Genomic DNA, 11705 nt, shown 5'->3' with positions numbered 1-11705 from the left:
TCTCAAGAACTGATAACCTGGAGGAGGGGGTATATTTGTGTCCTCCTGCCTACAGGTCCATGGCGAATGCCTGCAAAGTTTGTCAAGCCTTGCCATGATCTGGACAGACGAATGGAGGAACCTGATGCCTCAGCTGCAGGAGCTGAACGTGAATACCCCAAGCAGAATGAGATAGAGAAAGAGAAAAACCAATGATTGCTAAACATCATTTGGGAGCAACTGAAAAGTAACAGCTTGAATATGTGTGCTTGTACAGTAGCTATTGTTAGATGCTGTGATTTTGTGTATAAAACCACCTGTATTTACTAGCCAGTTACTAATAAGAAACTACACCTTGTATACATTTGTCACTTGTAAAAGAGATGTCAGAGTATGCAAATTTGTAGTAGCTGCTAGAAAATGCTAAGGCAAAAGATAGAAATATTCTAATACAATGATAAATTAAGAGGGGGGAGAATTCCACTGGTAAGAAATTTCTTTGGCTAGTCCCTTGCTGGCATCAGCATCTTCAACATGCTGCTGCACCCTGTAATAGTTACTCTGCTAATGTAAATCTGTGTGTGTGCCTTGCCATGATAACAACTTGTTACTGGATGAAGCAGGTGAAACTGCATTGACAACAAGGTGCAAGGACTGAGGCTGACCAAATGCCTGCTACCACAATCAAGGGCAAGACTGGATTGGCCTCTGTGTTTGCCACCAAGAAGAACCTTTAGCTCCGCTGCTGGCTGCAACCCAGCAGGCGTGGAGCGGTGAGGACACGTGCCATGCCAGACCTTTGGGATGGCTTATATCTGATTCTGTTGTATGGCCCCAAAAAGTAGAATTGCACCTAGAGCCGAGGACGTTGACCGATGTTCAAACCCTAATGAGGGATTTGCAATGGGTCCGTCCTCTTATTGGAATTACTAATGAACAGCTAATGCCTTTACATCCTTTGCTAAAGGGTGCACAAACTGACAAACCAGTAGTCGTTTCTGAAGAACAACGGTCATTTCTCATGCACAGTCAGTGTTTGCTGTGATCTTGCAATGGCAAAAGAAAAACGGAGGAGACATCTTGGCTATTTTGGAATGGTTATTTTTGCCATTGCAAGCTCGCAAGAGCATTCAAACATGCATGGAAGCGGTTGGACAAATCATTAGAAAAGGGAAACACGCATACTATCCATTTCAGGAGAAGAGCCAGCTAGCATTCACATTCCTGTAGCTGTGGAGGACCTCGAGTGGGTAATGGGACATTCCGTTAGCCTGCAGATGGCCTTGCTGCAATATGAAGGGAAAGTCTCGGTGGATTTACCTAACGGAAAAGAAGCCTCATTGCTATTGTCCAATGCATGGATAACACGACCAAAGTTATCCATGAGACCCATTCAGGGAGGGCTAACTGTGTATACAGATGCAGGGAAAAAATCGGCTAGTGCAGTGGTCACATGGTGCCAGGGCAGTCAATGGAAACATCACAAACTTTTGCAAGGTCAGGAGATTCATTACAAACTTTAGAGTTAGCTGCAGTTTTTTGGGCAATACTGTATTGGTTACATGTCCCGCTTAATGTGGTCACTGATTTGTTATATGTGGTGGGTGTAGTACAACAAATCGAAGATGCAATTATTAGAGAAACGCGGAATGAGTGTCTTATGACTCTTTTTCAACAACCTTAACAAGCTATCCGCCAGCGTTCAGCAGAATATTACATCATTCATATTCGGAGCCACAAAAGCCAAGATGGGTTAGCTGAAGGTAACGCAAAAGCTGATAAACTCGGAAGCCATGTTCATCCTATCGTCAGTCAATTTGATGCTGCACGGATGGCACATGCTCCGTTCCATCAAAATGCACGAGGCCTAAGACGACAGTATCGACTAACATGGACTGAAGCCACCGGAATTGTTTGAAGTTGTCCTTAGTGCAGCAATCATGGACCAGGACATGGACTTGCGGTCAACCCTCGGGGTTTGAGGGCTTTGGAGCTGTGGCAAATGGATGTCACTCATGTGTCTGAGTTTGGGCATTTGCGTTATGTACATGTTACGGTAGATACGTATTCTAAGTTTGTATGGGCTACAGCACAACCTGGGGGTTAAGTGGTTGGCTATATAGTTTGATTAAGGCATGCATATATGGATTGATTGCTTTTGTTTTTGTTTTACTATTAATACCTTTCTTACTGCAATGCTTGAAACGCTTACTTAGTAGATCACTTAGCAAAATTTTCCTTGTGTGACAGCAAGCATCCTGGTTTGTGCAAAAGAAAAACGGGGAAATTGTGGAGCAATGGTTATTCTCACGAGGGCTTGCACAACCCAGGATTAGAGCCGAGTGAAACAGCCTTGAACTCTCTCTGGCTCAGCTGAGCCGAGGAGGCCTGGAGTCGAAGAAATGTAAGCAGAACGCTGAAACAGGAGCTTGCTGGCCACAAGGAATGCACTGCTTATCGCAAGGCATGCACCCTGCTGTTGCAGAGATATGTGTGTAAAACTTAGCTTAGCCAATAGCAATGTATAGACAGGCGCGTGGACAGATTTATGTAGCCAATGAAAGATGTACAGCTGTCACGTAAACTATCTCCAATGGTATAAATTAGGTGAGCCTGTGCAATAAACCGAACAAGAAGCGTAACTCATATTGGGATTGTCTTCTTGATTCGGGTCGCTCCTCTGACACAGGTTGGTGCCTCAGTGCCCTTCAACAGAGAGTCATCCATTGCAATTAGTCATAATTTCTTTTTATGGTAACCACTATGCACTGCTGTGGTGCAATTTCTCCTTGTGGTCCTTGCTTGTGGATAGCTAAAACCTTCAAAGCATCATGTCTGTTATTGATCTGGATGTTGGAGGGTGGACACTGAGTTAGAGCCCTGCTTTTCTGGGTCACCAGGGTCCAAGGTGCCTCAGTCTCAGCAGTATCCACTGTAGGTACATGGTTTTGAAGCCATGTATCTATCTTAACAACAGCTGTTGGATAGTACTGCTTGAATTCGAACTTGGTAAATGCTTTTTGTGTGGTTTTCTGATCATTAGCAGCTCAGGTAAGGCCTGGTGTTAATATTTTTCTTGTTCACTTAGTGTTTTGCTCGTAAGAAAACGTGTAGCGGTACTGTGCACTGGCACTGATATATAACATGAGCTGTTTAATGGACTTAGTGATAACCTGGAAAAAAAAATAATTTCCATTGCAATGGTTGCTTGTTGATCTTTCTTTCATAACTAAAATATTTTGCTTTATTCCAGGCTCACATTAAATTTCCTATTGACTATCCATATTCACCACCTGCCTTCAGATTTCTGACCAAAATGTGGCACCCCAACATTTATGAGGTAAGGTGTGTTTTAAACTAATTTTTTTCCTTAGGCATATGAGAAGGCTTTCTGTGTCCTTAAACTTCTAGAAATATTAAAGGTACCTAATGTCTCTAGTCATAACTAAAGTGGTTGGCTGTTTGTATTTAAATGTCAGCTTCATGGTTGCAGAGTTAAATCTAAACATTGTGGGAAATGTTGTTCCTGTAGTCAGGGATGGAGCCTTTTTCATACCTGCAAGTGCAGAAGACATCTACAGCTGAAGCACTGTGCCATGAGCATTGGCAAATTTAGAGACTTCTTCGATCAGGGGTGGTGTGTGGGTTCTTGCCCTACTGTGATATTTAGGCAACGAGTTGTCTGTATGCCTTTCAAGTACATTTTTAATTTAGGTATATCTCACAAAATTCTATAATGAGACAAGAAATGGTGGGAAACGGTCTTCTGCAGCAGTCAGCCTATGACGAAGGGGCTTGGACTTGGGGTGCTCCAACTGCAGAAAGAACTGGAGTCGAGCTTCAGGAGGACTCATGCACAGCCTGGTCACCTTGGGGCCAGAGTGAACAGATACCTTTGGACTAAATGACTGCTAGTCAAATTTAAGTGGCCCTTAGTTCAAGGCATGTTCAAAGTGTAACACTGGGCTACTGGGTCCATCACCGGATCATGGTACAATTACATAGCAGGTTCAGAAGGGGACTGATTTTATATAAATTCTCTTTAGAAAGGAGCATTCCCTACTTTGAAAGCATTGTCTTCATGATACTGACCACAGGCTGCTTGGAAAGATTTAAGGTAAAGTCATCATGGACCAAAGCACTGGGGGAAGTGCTGCAGTGAGGATATGACTAGTACATCTCAGCATGGCATGGTGCTCTGCTGATGGTGCGCCAGCTGTGTTAATGCGGCAGTGCTCAGGCTAGCCCTGCTGTTGCTGGAGCATAGCATATGTTGCCCTAGATCCAGTGTGAATGTACTATCTTGTGCTTCTTGCTTGGCAAGTGACATCTATCAAGTGGCATTTATCAAGTGTCCTTTAAGGTTTATCCTGGAGCCTGGTTGTGTTGAGCTGTTGTGTTAGAGCTGATGCAAGAAGTAGTTTGTGTCATGGTATAAGCACAGTCGGTAACTTAGAACCACACAGCTGCTTGCTCACTTCCCCCCTTCTTCCCTCTCCCCCACTCCTGGACAGATGGGGAGGAGAATCAAAAGAATATAAATCCCAGGGTTTGAGATAAGAACAGTCCAGTAACTAAGGTATCATACAAAATTACTACTTCTGCCACCAATAATAATAATGATAAGGGAAATAACAAGGGGAGAGAATATAAAACTAAAAGGGAAAAAGGTAAAGAAAACAATAAATGCAAATGATGCATAGTACAATTGCTCACCACCCACCGACAGATAGGCAGCCCAACTCGAGCACCAGTCTGGGCCTTCCAGGTAACTCCCCCCAGTTTATATACTGGGCATGATGTGCTGTGGTATGGAATACCCCTTTGGCTAGTTTGGGTCAGGTATCCTGTCTCTGTTCTCTCACAGCTTCTTGTGCCCCTCCTCACTAGCAGAGCATGAGACAGAGAAAGTCCTTGATCGGGGTAAGCATTACTTGGCAACAACTAAAACACTGGTGTGTTATCAGCACTGTTCTCAGACTAAAGTCGAAAACACAGCACTGCACCAGCTACTAAGAAGGAGAAAAACAACTGTTACAGCTGAACCCAGGACAGTATGCACCCCTCATTCCATACCATTCTCATCATGCTCAGATCCCACATTTTTCAACATACCATTGCTTTTTGTACCATATATATATATATATACACACACACAAAGAGACAGATATCATTCCTTAGTCCATGGAACATCCCTATAAAGTTTGCTGAGTTCACTCAGTCCATGATGTCAGGCTCCATCTGATGTAACTGTTTTTCAGGGCAGAAGAGAAGGTGTGTAGTGTTGGATAGTTGCGGGCTGATGACACCGCTAAACTCCTCTGGTCACTGCTGAGCATGTCTCGTTTCATCAAAGTTTGTTCTTTGTTGGGGTGATGATTGGAGGGAAGTCAAGGTCAGTCGATGGTGACCTGATGACAGTACTGGGAGACTCCTGCTGCTGCCACAGGCTTTTCCCATGATTTTATTCTCTGATATGAGCCTGAAGCACATATCTTTTTAAAGCCTAGAGTGGTAGAGATGGGCATCTAGCTGATGGGCTCTTAAATGTTTTATATAGCAGGAAAAATCATATAATTGAGTTTGTTGGCTGTTTTCCCCCAAAATTAAATCTCCTTGAGGTACATGGCAGACTTCCCCATCTTGCCACATTAACCATCAGTTATATCCAGGTCCTTGAGCAAAAGCAATACCACGAGTAAGTTTGTCTTTACTTGAAGCAGGAATAACCCAGACTGTCTTCCCCAGCAAATTCTTTATGTGCACCACACATATCTGCTTGTCCGCATGCTGCTTATTTGATCACTTGAGGAAATTCCCCTGAGTGCAGTGATTGTGGCCAGGAGATGGTTAAAGGACAAACTGGGTAAACTCACAGAAGTTATGAATAAAATCAGAATAGGCTGTAAACATAATCTAACATTAGTAAGGTAAACTCCACCTTAAAATGATATTTAAAAAAAATCTAGATTGCGCAAGCCTGTTGGAGTCCTAAAAAGGAAACTGCCTTGTTGTTGCTAGAAGTTTGCTATAAGTGGATGCTTGGGTATTCAGCAGCTCCATGTGCTGCAATGCTGTTTTTCATTGTGTTCTTGACCCAAAAAAAAAAAAAAAAAAGCTTAAAAACGATGAGAGCTTGCTAAATTAGCATACCTGGCAGGGTTAGTGAGATGCTGAAGTCTGGATACTGATCACAAGCCTCCGGTGTTGAAGCAGGATCTTATTTGGCTATAAAATAAATTCCATTCAGGTGAGCTGTTGCTATTTGTAGTTGTGATCACTGGCTTGGGCTCAAAGGTATGGGTGCTATCACTGTGAGCAGTGCTACTTTGTTTTGGCTCCTGTGAGCAGTGTTGGAGAATCCTCAGGATGTAGATGAGACCAGGTGCATAGGGAACTGACATCCTGTGGTTCTGAACAGAACTGATCTGCAGCTTCTTCTCTGTTCCTGTCATCAGCCTGTACCTTGGATCACAGTGACAAGGGACAGTGTGAGTGCTGCTCATCAGCTGAGGCTGTGCCACCTGAATGTGTGGGGCTGCCTCTGGGAACTTGTTATCCATCCCAGCAGCCAGCTGCAAGACACAGCAAGCCAGTAGGGCCTGGAGAAGCCAACATCTGCTGGCCAGCCTCAGGCTCCATCTGCACCCTTTACCCTATCCTGCAGTAAGGCGTTGGGACCCCATGAGCCCCTGGAGTTAACTTTAGCGGAAAATATCAGCTGTGGTAAATACTGCTGCTTCGCTCCTACAAAGTAGTCATATCAGAATGCTGTTGCTGATGGAAATTGGTTTTACCAGCTTCTTAGTGTTTATAAATGGTAGGCATCATGGAGCTTTAAATTAAGGCTATAACACTGGTAAGTAGAACAGAGATCGAGGATTATGTGGTTTTATGGTTTCCATATGCTGTCAAAATATTCTTCGTCTTGCAGTGCTGGAAGGGATTTTGAGTGAAACCTTCAAAAAGGGCATCTCTTGCCTTTTCACCTCATATTTCAAATGGCTGTGTCCTAGGGGAGCAGCGTAAGCCTGCCCTGCACCATCTGTTCAACCTCCTTGTGTCCTGGGAGAAACATTGTTTTTATATCTGAACTAGTAGAGTGCTAAGCCCTTCAATTAAAAAAATCCTGTAGCTAACTCAGCTATCACTGGGAACAAAAATTTTTAAACCTACTTTGGGTCTCTTGTGACTAAAGCTCACTTCTATCACTGTGACAGTACATGTTATCTGGAGACTAATTTTGTTTTACATTATTTATGCTTTTGCTTGCTTTGCTACATTCTTTAAACCTCTTGACTTGAGATGATTAATCTGCAAATTGGTACAAAATACTGTTTAGCAAGGGAGACCTTTCAACATATAAATACAGTAGACCCAAGAAGAATTGAGAAATGTTTCCAGTTATTGCATATATTTTTACTGGTACTTGAGGTGTCCATATCAACAAGGTTAAACTTCTCAGAACGTAGTGTTGGAGTTATAGAATCATAGAATCATTAGGGTTGGAAAGGACCTTAAGATCATCCAGTTCCAACCCCCCTGCCATGGGCAGGGACACTTCACACTAAACCATATCACCCAACGCCTCGTCCAACCTGGCCTTGAACACTGCCAAGGATGGAGCATTCACCACTTTTTCAGGCAACCTATGCCAGTGCCTCACCACCCTCACAGTAAAGAACTTCTTCCTTATATCTAACCTGTGCTTCCCCTGTTTAAGTTGAAACCTATTACCCCTTGTCCTATTGCTACTGTCCCAGGTGAAGAGTCCCTCTCTAGCATCCTTGTAGACCCCCTTCAGATATTGGAAGGCTGCTATGAGATGTTAGACCTTTTCCTCAAGCCAGGCTACTTTCAGACTTTGTTTCTGTCTTGCAGAATGGAGATGTATGTATTTCAATTCTTCACCCACCTGTAGATGACCCACAAAGTGGAGAGCTGCCATCCGAGAGGTGGAACCCTACCCAAAATGTCAGGTAATAGTGTGAACCTGTGATGTACAGCAGTGATCTCAAAGACTTGTTATCTCTAAGACTAAGGCCTGTGTTGGGAAAAGTTTGGAAGGGAATTTAAGATTTGGGGGGCTTTAGGTCATGAATTGGGTGGGAAGTAGACTTACCAAGCTGTTTGAAGTTCTGTGTCCCCCAACGCTGGGCTAACAATGTGGAGACTGCTGTCCTGTTCACAGTTCTTAAAGCAAATTGTCCAAAATGATCTAGCCTTCCCCAATCCATGTTATCCTGTATATAAGTTTTTCTAACTCCTCCAAGATACCACTAGTGGAAAAAGAACACTTTAGGGTATTCGGACCCAGTAGGAGTAACTTTGTGCATAATCCTACCTATTGTACCTATTGAGTACTTATCTCCTGTCCTGAAGGGAGTTATCTTGAGCAGTTAAAAATGTAGTTTTCTTCCTGGCAAATAAATGAAGGATCACAAAGTACCAGAGACGTTCAAGGCTAACCTGATAATTTTCTTGAAACATGAGATGAATTTCATTCTCATTACAAGACACTGCCAATAAAGAACTGATAAAATTCATGTCAAGTAGCAGCTCACTGACCTGTGCAGCTGGAGTAGTAACTGATATAGTAGAAAAACCTTGAAGTAAGGTATGTCCTGTTCTAAATTTTTAATCTGATTTATTATCTAAATAAAGTTAAAATAATTGCCTCTAGATTTTTAGCATATCAAGAAGGGGAAAATGGAAGACCCAGGGAACTACAGACCAGTCAGTCTCACCTCTGTGCCTGGCAGAATCATGGAGCAGATTCTCCTGGAAAGCATGCTAGGGCACATAAAAAATGAGGTGGTTGGTGACAGCCAACATGGCTTCATTAAGGGCAAATCCTGCCTGACCGATATGGTGGCCTTCTATGATGGGGCTACAGAACTGATGGATGGAGCAAAGCAGTTGATGTCATCTACCTGGACTTGTGAAAAGTGTTTGACACTGTCCCGCACGACATCCTTGTCTCTAAATTGGAGAGACATCAATTTGGTGGATGGACGACTCAGTGGATAAGGAATTGGCTGGATGGCCGCATGCAGAGAGTTGCAGTTAACAGCTCAATGTCCAAGTGGAGACAGGTAACAAGTGGTGTCACTTGGGTTGGTGTTGGGACTGATCCTGTTTAACGTCTTTGTCAGAGACACAGACAATAGGATTGAGTCCGCCCTCAGCAAGTTTGCCAATGGTACTAACCTGTGTGGTTCAGTTGATACGCTGGAGGGAAGGGATGCTATCCAGAGGGATCTTGACATGCTTGTGAGGTGGGCCAATTCCAACCTCATGAAGTTCAACTATGCAAAGTGCAAGGTCCTACACCTGGGTGGGGGCAATTCCAGGCACAGCTACAGGTTGGGCAGAGGAGTGATTCAGAGCAGCCCTGCAGAGACAGACTTGATTTTGTTAGTTGATGAGAAAATGAACATGAGCCATCAGTGTGCGCTCGCAGCCCAGAAATCAAACCATATCCTGGGTTGCATCAAAAGGAGTGTGACCAGCAGATCGAATGAGGTGGTCCTGCCCCTCTACTCTGCTCTCGTGAGACCTCACTTGGAGTACTGTGTACAGTTCTGGTGGCCTCAACATAAGAAGGACATGCAGCTGTTGGAGCAAATCCAGAGGAGGGCCATGAGGATGATCGAGGGCTGGAGCACCTCCCATATGAAGAGAGGCTGAGTAAGTTGGGGCTTTTCAGCCTGGAGAAGAGAAGGCTGCGTGGAGACATCATAGCAGCCTTCCAGTGTCTGAAGGGGGCCTATAAGGATGCTGGGGAGGGACACTTCATTAGGGACTGTAGTAACAGGACAAGGGGCAATGGGTTAAAACTTAAACAGGGGAAGTTTAGATTGGATATAAGGAGGAAGTTATTTACTGTGAGGGTGGTGAGGCACTGGAATGGATTGCCCAGGGAGGTTTTGAATGCTCCATCCCTCGTGGTGTTCCAGGCCAGGTTGGACAGAGCCTTGGGTGATATGGTTTAGTGTGAGGTGTCAGTGCCCATGGCAGGGGGTTGAAACTAGATGATCTTAAGGTCCTTTCCAACCCAAACCATTCTGTAATTCTATAATTATGCTTTCTTTCGGCAATTTATTAGATGCTGATTCCCCAACTTGAAATCTGTTATTTATGGGTAAATCCACCTAGGGATCACAGCACACCTGAGGGAGTGCAGTGATTTGAAAATGCTTGTCTGATATTTTGACTTGGCTTTCTTCTAACTTAGCTTCATTAAATTAATTTGAAGAGAGCCTTTGTCATAGCAAAGATCTGGCAAGGGGGATTTATTGGATTCTCTACCCTTGGAATATGATTGTAATGCACTCTTCAAAGTGCCAAACTGGGGATAATGTGGCAGGAGACTAGGAGTTGTAGCATTCAGCAAATTGTAACAACTTCTGCTTCTCCTGGAGCATGTTACTTCAAGGTTAAAAAGGCTCAGGAGAAATGGTGCATCTTAGCTGTGTGAATTCAATGAAGGCTTGGGAATCTGACCTTCAGAGCTTGAGGTAAACATTATCCAGTCCGTGCTTGCCAAGTACAAGTGAGTATAAAGCAACCTCTCAAAGTTCTAGTTCCTATTAAAAAAAAAAAAAATTGAAGAAAAGTCTTAAATACTATTTTAAGCTCTATGTTGTTCACCTGTCCCTCTGCTCATGTGGCTGTTAAACTGATTTTTTCTTATACATCTGATATGGTTAGGACTAGGTGATAAGCCTCCACTCATAGTTAGGAAACATCTTTGGACATTACTTATATTGCACACATTTTGAGTATTTCATTATATACAGCCCTAAAGATTGATATGAAACTTCTCATGCACTAGTTTTCTGATTTCTGTTGCTCTTTACCATGGTGCAGTTTTTGGTGCTTACTCTTGGAACGTTTGGCTTAAGGGTGATATTTGGGGAGAAAATATTCATCAGCTGTATCAGCAAGTGCAAATAAACCTTGTCCTTAACTGTTAGCCTGCTGTCAGCATCACCTCTTGGGCTAAGTGCCAATAGAAATGTATCCTTCTGGGGTCCATCTGGCTTTGCAAAGCTCCAGAGTGTCAGACAGGAGGCAGCAGATCTGAAGGTGTGGGAGGGGAGTATGCTTTTTGTAATGAGCTGCGTGTGTAACCTAGGGTGTCTCTTCAGCTTCTGAATTTTGTAAATCCTCCTGGGTATTGACTGTTTACTACAGATGACTGTGGTTGAAGTACATGGAGGTGGAAATGTCATTCAACTTGGAAAGCACCTGTACTTCCACCTCTAATGGTGTTAAGTATGCTCATTAATTTTTTTAAACATAGTCAATATGGTCTTTCCCATCACTCAGAGCTAGATGAGACAAGCTTAAGTAAATATGGCAAACATCCTGCAAGATGTAAAGGAATGCAGCTGTGATCTTTGTAGCAGAATATACTGTTTTTCTTCATGTCCCATAAAGCTGAGGAAATGGGGGCATAGCTTAGGGGTTGAGGCTCTGATCATTTTAGTTGCCTGTCTCCAAATCTCTTCAGGCCTCACTCTGTCCTTTAAGGTGCACAGGCCAGAACTGAGCACAGTATTCAAGATGTTGGTATATCTGTTTCTTGTGAAGATAGTTGATGCCCTGTCTTACTATTGCTTTGTTTCCTGAGGATGCTTATTTTTGTTGGATTTTTTTGGCTGCTTTAGTGCATTGAGCTGGTGGAACACAGGGCAAACATTCGTGCTGCAGTCACAGTG

At 43.4% G+C, this 11705-nt stretch overlaps 1 long non-coding RNA gene across 1 annotated transcript; it reads left to right on the top strand.

Moving 5' to 3' along the window:
* The first annotated feature begins 3207 nt into the window (after positions 1-3207).
* Positions 3208-9340, top strand: LOC133217603 (uncharacterized). The gene is made up of 3 exons (XR_009726903.1): positions 3208-3319; positions 7861-7958; positions 8341-9340. It is a non-coding gene; the product is annotated as an uncharacterized LOC133217603 (long non-coding RNA).
* The last annotated feature ends 2365 nt before the right edge of the window (positions 9341-11705 follow it).

Source organism: Neopsephotus bourkii, unplaced genomic scaffold, assembly GCF_033783945.1.
Source record: "Neopsephotus bourkii isolate Nb327-2 ecotype Australia unplaced genomic scaffold, CSIRO-AGI_Nbou_v1 NB_1140, whole genome shotgun sequence".
Classification (NCBI taxonomy): Eukaryota; Metazoa; Chordata; class Aves; order Psittaciformes; family Psittacidae; genus Neopsephotus; species Neopsephotus bourkii.
The sequence above is the reverse complement of the archived record's forward strand: the minus strand, read 5'-3'. Positions and strand labels throughout refer to the sequence as shown.